This window comes from Urocitellus parryii, chromosome 1, assembly GCF_045843805.1.
Source record: "Urocitellus parryii isolate mUroPar1 chromosome 1, mUroPar1.hap1, whole genome shotgun sequence".
Taxonomy (NCBI): domain Eukaryota; kingdom Metazoa; phylum Chordata; class Mammalia; order Rodentia; family Sciuridae; genus Urocitellus; species Urocitellus parryii.
This window is the reverse complement of record NC_135531.1, coordinates 53,022,179-53,029,618: the sequence shown is the minus strand read 5'-3', so window position 1 is coordinate 53,029,618 and position 7,440 is coordinate 53,022,179.

Here is a 7,440-nt window from a genome sequence, read left to right as displayed (position 1 = left end):
CAAACTGGCAGAAACAGGAAGTCTGGGAATGATGATCATTTCTAACATGAGGTTTTTAGCACAACTTGAACCAGCAAAACTTGAATATTTACTGTTACTTGCCCCCTGCTACTTAGCATCTATGGTTTAAAATGTTAAAAAGAACCAAGGAAGCTGAGGCTGAAGACAGATCAATGGTAGAGTATTTGTCTAGCATACATGAGATCCTGGGTTCAATCCCCAGCACTACACACATACACCTAAAAGGAAGATGATGTGCCCTGAATAATAAAAGAATTGATCACAAAGAGCTAAGCTTTATAAACTATTCCATTCTTCACATAAAGGCAGATTAATACAGCATGAGATCGCAAAAAAGTCTTCTCATAATCCAGTAGGCCATCACTAACAATTAGCTACTGAATCTAATAAAAATGCAAGCCTATTTCCTTTTTACTAAAACACCTGAAGACACCATGTTGTCCACCTTAGATATTTTCCTAAATACAAAGCAATCATCTGAGTGGGTGGCTGAAGACTCCTATTCCCCTCATATAAACACCCTTCTTTGTAGGAGACATCTATGTTGGTGGTGGTATTCCAGGGTTCTGATCAAGCCAGAAATCACCACCACTGATAATCCAGGAGCCTCTGAATATTCACGTGTTATTTTGGCTTCCTGACTATCCCAGAAGCATCATCTAAGAAGATACACCGTTGTTGCCCAGACTTTCCACCCCTCTTTACATGTTAACTCATTCCACTTGGTACACAGCTCCTCTGCGCACAGAAGCTTGCCTAAGTTCCACTCAGCTTTTAAAACTTAAGTAAAGTTGCAAAGCTTTTCCAGAGACTGCAGCCCAAGTCATTTCTCTGCTTCCACAGATCCTCCCTGCTGTAAACCATCCAGCATGCTGTTATCTGCAACTGTTTGATTTCTCAGGAGTCTTTTTTTTTCCAACCAGGTTTATAAGCACCTCAAAAGCAAGACCATGTGCTACATCTTTTCTATCAAGGTTTTAATACTAGTTGTATAATAGGGACTCCATTAATAGTCAATTAACTGAAAAATGAGCATGGTGGAGAATACACTGATTTGGAAGCCAACACCAGATTGATGCTTCAGGTGCCAACAAACCAGGAATAAGCATAATTACCAATACTTCCCACTGCAGTAGACACAAAAGTGTGCTTAGAGAAACACACGCAGGAAAGTTATTGAAATATGTTGCTCTTCCAGAGCCATAACATTCAGGAATTTCCTAAGTCTATGAAGTAAAATAATAAATTTTCATTTTTCCAAAAACAGGAAATGTTATATTTTAATACCTTTCCTCCTACACACCACTGTCTAATTACTTTTAGTTTCTTGTTCTGCGTGCCAGGGTTCTTTTGCAAGCAAAAGGCAGAAGCTGAAATTTTACCATGGGAGCAAAAGGACACCAAAAAGGAGATTCCAAGCGGTACCTGTCCACCACCGCATCTCCATGGTGGCCATGACTGCTTTGACACCTTTATCTTAATCATCTCCACATACAACAGAAGCCAATGAAATCCCTGTTAGACTGAACATTTAACTAGGCTCCGCTCCAGGAAACAGCACACTAGGAGCTTTGGAAAATTCTGAAATTTAGAATTAAAACCTCTTCAACATTCACTAAAAAAGAACCATCTTCTAAGTACTAACTACTTAACAGGCACTGTTTTTGATGTGGAAGATACAGTCAGAAGTAAGACATCTGAGACACAAGCGATTTACTACCTATGGACATCTCTTCAGTGTGGCAAGTAAGTGGACTGGCACCTAGAGAGGTACATCACTTAAATGTGTAACAAATGAAAATTAAGCTTTAACATACACATCCACATATGTAGTATTAATGTTATAAATTGGATTTGCTTCCTTTTGTAATGATAAGCAATGAAAAGAGGGCATGCATTGTTAGTCTTTAAATCACACAAAATATGTAAGGGCACCATTTACCACACTGACTTTCTCAAATGCCCTTGACAATAAAATTTCACCTGACTGGTCTGTCCAAGCACACTCTTTCAGGAAGCTGCTCCAACAGGAGCCCCATCCTTCCCTGGAAGTATAACACACTGTGAGGTAATGAACACTTTCTCATCTTCACAAAACAAAAAGAAGACTAAACAAGGAGTTTTAAGTGTCTACTCTTGGTGGAATTTCATCATCTTAGGAAAAAAAATCTCCTCAGAATACGCAGTTTCTTCATTCATTCATAGACTGAATCACAGTGTCCCTCCTTTGTTGTTTGTTAATTATTCTCTGAGCACACGGGCATGTTTAGCTAAGAATGCACACTTTAAGCATCTCTTCATAGAGGCAGTAGTTGGATTATAGCAAGGATTTTATAGTACACTTTTAAGCTGACCGTTGATTTACAGACTCATGTTAAACCAGCTACTCCACAGATGGGCCCAGGTGAGCCCATAATGAGATTTATCTTTGTGGATTAGGCCTGACCTATAATATTCTGCTCAGGGCTCCCTATTGCTATTTCAGCACTGAGTTATGAAAATTCATCCCTTCACTCTAAACAGAACCTAGCTCAGAGGGTAATAACTATGAGATGTATTACTCCTGGAATACAAGCACTCCTGAGACTCTGATTATAATGTCCACAGCTGAAGGCACTATTTCACAATTGAGATTACTACTTTCCAGATGAAAAAAAAAATTCTGAACTGTGGAATAATGCCTTCAGCAACACACACTGTAATCACACTCGTCAGTTCCTTTATCCCAAAAGCAATACAGGTTACCAAGAGTTGGTGTGGTGAGCTGATTTAGGGAATGGAAGGCAGACAATATAAGAGGAAGCACAGATAACCCTAATTTCATATTTGTGTTGCCTTATCTGCTGGCTTTAGTTGTAGGAGTTCAACATGCCCCAGAACTATATCAACTTCATGAAAGCATAGATTTCAAAAAGTAATTATTCTTCAACAAACAAACAAACCAGAAAAGTTTTTGTGTTGTTTTGTTTTTGAAGAAGACAATGTTAAGCTGCACTTTATTGTAAATAGAAATATGGATTTGAACAGCATTCCTAGGAGCAATTTAGCAAAGGCTGTGGAGAACTTCAACAACACTTGTATTTTTTGTCCCACTAATCCCATGTAAAAATCTACCCTAATTAAATAATAATTAGAGGTGAACAAGAATTTATTTAAAAGTCTGCTCATCACCATTATTTGTGATAGGAAAAACTCAGAAATAATCTAAAGAGAGAAATAGTTTAATAAATTATGACAAACCTATGCACTGGAATATTATGCAGCCTTTAAATTGAGTCATAATGGCCATGGAGAAATGCAAATTCATAGATATATTCTGTAACTTTTGTTAAGCAATTTATCCAAGGGCATTCAACTGTTCCTACATCAATATTTAACAGATACTCTCTTGGAGTCAACTAATTGGACTTCGGAACAGGTTTTTGTTTTTGAGCTATAAGGCTAATGAAGTATTGATACAATATTAAATGACTGAAAATAAAGTCTGTGCCCTAAATAAATGCTGACATTATGTCTCCACATTCTGAATGAATTAAAAAGGAAAAATACACTTTTGCATATGTTTAGTGAATTTTCCCTGACTCCTCATAATGCATTTTTGCAAATGGAAAAGATGAATATTCATCAAGGCTCTTTGAATATATTACAGTTTAAATAGTTTGGTTTTAATATTTATAGTGCATCATGAAATCTAATTTTTCCATTAAAAGAAATGGATACGATGTCAAAAGACAGCCACTGAAGAAAAAGAAAATTATACCACTTAACCTAATATTTAAAAGTTTAAAAACTGTATTTCAAAGCACCTTTCCTGTTCAAAAGTTTTGTGTTCTCCAAAGATATCTTCCAGTTTGTTCAGTCGGCCAATTTTGAGCAAAGACAAGGAACAAGGGAACAACCAGCCAGTCCCTCATCATGCAAGGAAGTACAGAAAGGTTAAATTCCCACCTCAAATCCAGTCAATGGAGGGAAAAGTACATGTTTTCCTCCCCTCTGATAATACCATGTCAGCTAAGCCTAGCTCACAACCTCCAAGAAACATTCTTCCTACCAATCCCAAGGACACTGATGGCTGCACTTCCTGAGTGATAGGCATGGTATAAAATGCTGTATGGGTGTCATGACCTTATAACCCCATGAGGCTATGACAACCAAGTGCTCCTTTCACCAAGGGATAAACTGAGGCTCACATGATTTGCCCTGAGACTAATAAATGGTAGAATCTGGAGTTGATCTCTAGCATCCCATGCTCTTAATCACTCTGCTTCCCCCAGCCTTACTCTCATTTTTTTTAATATTTATTTTTTAGGTGTAGTTGGACACAATGCCTTTATTTTATTTATTTGTTTTTATGTGGTGCTGAGGATCGAACCAGAGCCTTGCGTATGTTAGGCAAGCGCTCTACCGCTGAGCTACAACTCCAGTCCTCATTTTCCAACCAAACAATTACAGCTTAATTCCTAAATACAGTTTCCATAGTTAGCTTCTCCCTAGCTTGAACAATAGCTTCTCAGTTAACCATATAACATAAACCAAAAAATATTTATCACAGAATAAAAGCAAAAAAAAAAAAAAAAAACAGAACCAGTTCCAGGGCATTGGAAATTACTGAAAAGAAATATATTTATTTATAAGTTCATCAAGTTCAATGAGCATCTACCATGAACACACACAATTCTAGGCACCATAGAAATAACTGGGAAAATAGAAAAAAAAATCTCTCTTATTCATGAAACTTATATCAGAGTAGAAAAAGATATATAGTCGGTCCTTCTTATCCATGAGTTCTGCATCCTTGAATGCAACCAAACACAGAAAAAAACATTTGAAAATATTACGGCCATACTACACATGCACAGTCTTTTTTCTCTAAACTATATTGAGTAACAACTATTTACCTAGCATTTACGTTGCTTTTAGGCATTGTCATTAATGTAGAGATGCTTTAAAGAATGTGAGAGCATTGCATAGGCTATATGCAACTACCACCTGCATTTTATATAAGGGACTTCAGCATACTCCAATTTTAGTATTCAAGCAGTATCCAGGGAAACAGTCCTGCATGGACACTGAGGGACGATTGTAAATAAAATAAGCAAATATTGGATACATTTGAAAGTGGCATGAAGAAAAATGAGGGAATGGAATGTGCAGCAAGCGATCTTGAGAACAGTTTCAAACACATGGTCAAAGAAGACCTCAGTGAGTTGGAATGTGGATGTGACCTTTCCACAAACGAAATGTATAAGGCACATGATTCAAATCAAACAAAATTGGAGAAAAATAACTGGAAACAAATTTTCACAGACTTTCTGCCATCCATTATTCCAAAGCACAAAAGTGGTGGATATTTCTTATCATGGCCACATATACCATTTCTTAGCTCCAGTCATCAGGGCTTACAACCTTATTTTCCTACCAGGAAATAAGTTACCCCTGGTCCTGCTTTTGCCTCCTAAAATTTCCATCTTTCTTTCCAGAAAGCAGCATCTGTACAAATCCCACTGCTTCTGAGGACTATGACTTCTTTGATAAACTACCCATGTGTGTGGGGAGGGACAGAAAGATGGAGGAAGCAAATGGGAAAATGAGTTTTCCTCTCTTCAGATTAATGTATATGAAGTATACATCTGACACTTCATCAGCACTCCCGGCTGGTGTCCCAGCAGGCGGACACTGGCTGAGCATGTATTCTGCCAGCTACCAGGCTACTTAGGATGAATTGGCAACATGCCATTTATCTGAAATGCCCAATGTGTCTGGAAGAGGAAACACAACTAGATTTAGCATTGCCAAGGAAAACTAGATACTTCAGGCTAGGAATTAATCTCCTCCTTGAGAAGGTAGTTAGCATTACCTTCAAGTTTGCCTATGGCATTTAAATCACTATAGGTCATACATTTACTAAAATTCATATGTACCAAACCACAAAGCCTTCATTTATATCTTACTAACATATTAATACCTATCAGGTGGAGGGTCTACACTTTTCTGAAATGTTGTTGCAGTAGAGCATGGAATTCTGTTATATCAAGACTATGCTGTCACCCAGACATAAACCATTTTGATCCCTTACTTTTCTAATTCTTCCACACTTGGACATGCATATTGCTCCAACTTATTCAATGAATTGACAAAATATTTAAGACAATACGACTATAATCATGATTGCCGAAAAGCAGATTAATGAAGCCTCCTTAAATATGGACAAAGATAATCTCTCTTCACAATTTGGTTTCCATATATATATATAATTTTTTTTTGAGCAGCTGATGGGGAATTAAATGGGATTTGGCCTATCACATGATCTTTAAGGTTAATGGTAATTGTAAGATGCACAATGAAGAGTAAACCAGAGAGGTTTTAGATGGTCTCACCAAGCCCCCCATTAAGACACACCACCACTCTCACCTTGAAACTAAAGGAATCTGTCACTTTTCCAGGAATGATTATCCATTTCTTCAATATAATTTACTGAATACCTCCTATGTGCAAGACACTGTACTAAGAGCAGGGGTGAATAGAAAAACAATCAGGTAAGAATTCTGCCCGCAAGGAGCTTGTAGTCTAGCAGGGACATATCAGTCATACACACAAAGGACAAAGAGCTTTACCATAATAAATGCTCAGGGAATCAGGGAGAAGGTGACTTATAGCTCTAAGATGGGGCTACTGGGTAGGAACAGTGGCCAGGAGACTGGATCAGTCAGTAGGGCATGTTCTACTGGGCAATGCACCTCCACAAACTTCAGCTTCCTTGTAAGACAGGGTGAAGAGAGGGAGAAGAAAAACAAAAGAGTTCTAAAATATATCAATTTCCACCTCTTCAGCATCATTTTCTAGCAAATCTGTTAGTTGTAATCTGCAGACATAATTTAGACATACTTCAATTCAAACATGGTAGAAATGTGAAGCAGATAAAACTTGATGTCCTTTTAGACATGTAGTCCTAACAACTCAAAAGACCATTAATTTGTACCTGAGTGACATATATTTAAACATCATGGTGACGCACTGAAACATCACACCAGAAGACAAGGAAATCAAGATGGTGCTCAGCTGGGAGCTCTCCTCTGACTGCTGCTGCCCTTATACAATAGTAGGTTGAGAGGGAAAGAGTTTTCCAATAGACTACAATTAGGAATTAAAGAATCCTCTGAAGGGAAAGATATGAGGAGGGTTAAATGTTCAATCTTCACTATCTATCAGTAAATGCCAATTATATTCTGACTTCTGTGCCCAGATTTATTCATAACATGATAATAACGGACATATTAATATTCCTAGCATTTGGATTTGTTACATGCCAGTTAACTATTTAAAAGTTGTTCTATGTTATATTTCAGCATTTTCTCCAGTTCAACAAAAGCAAACACTATAAACATAAAACTTGCAGTTGTAACAGCTAATAATTTAAGA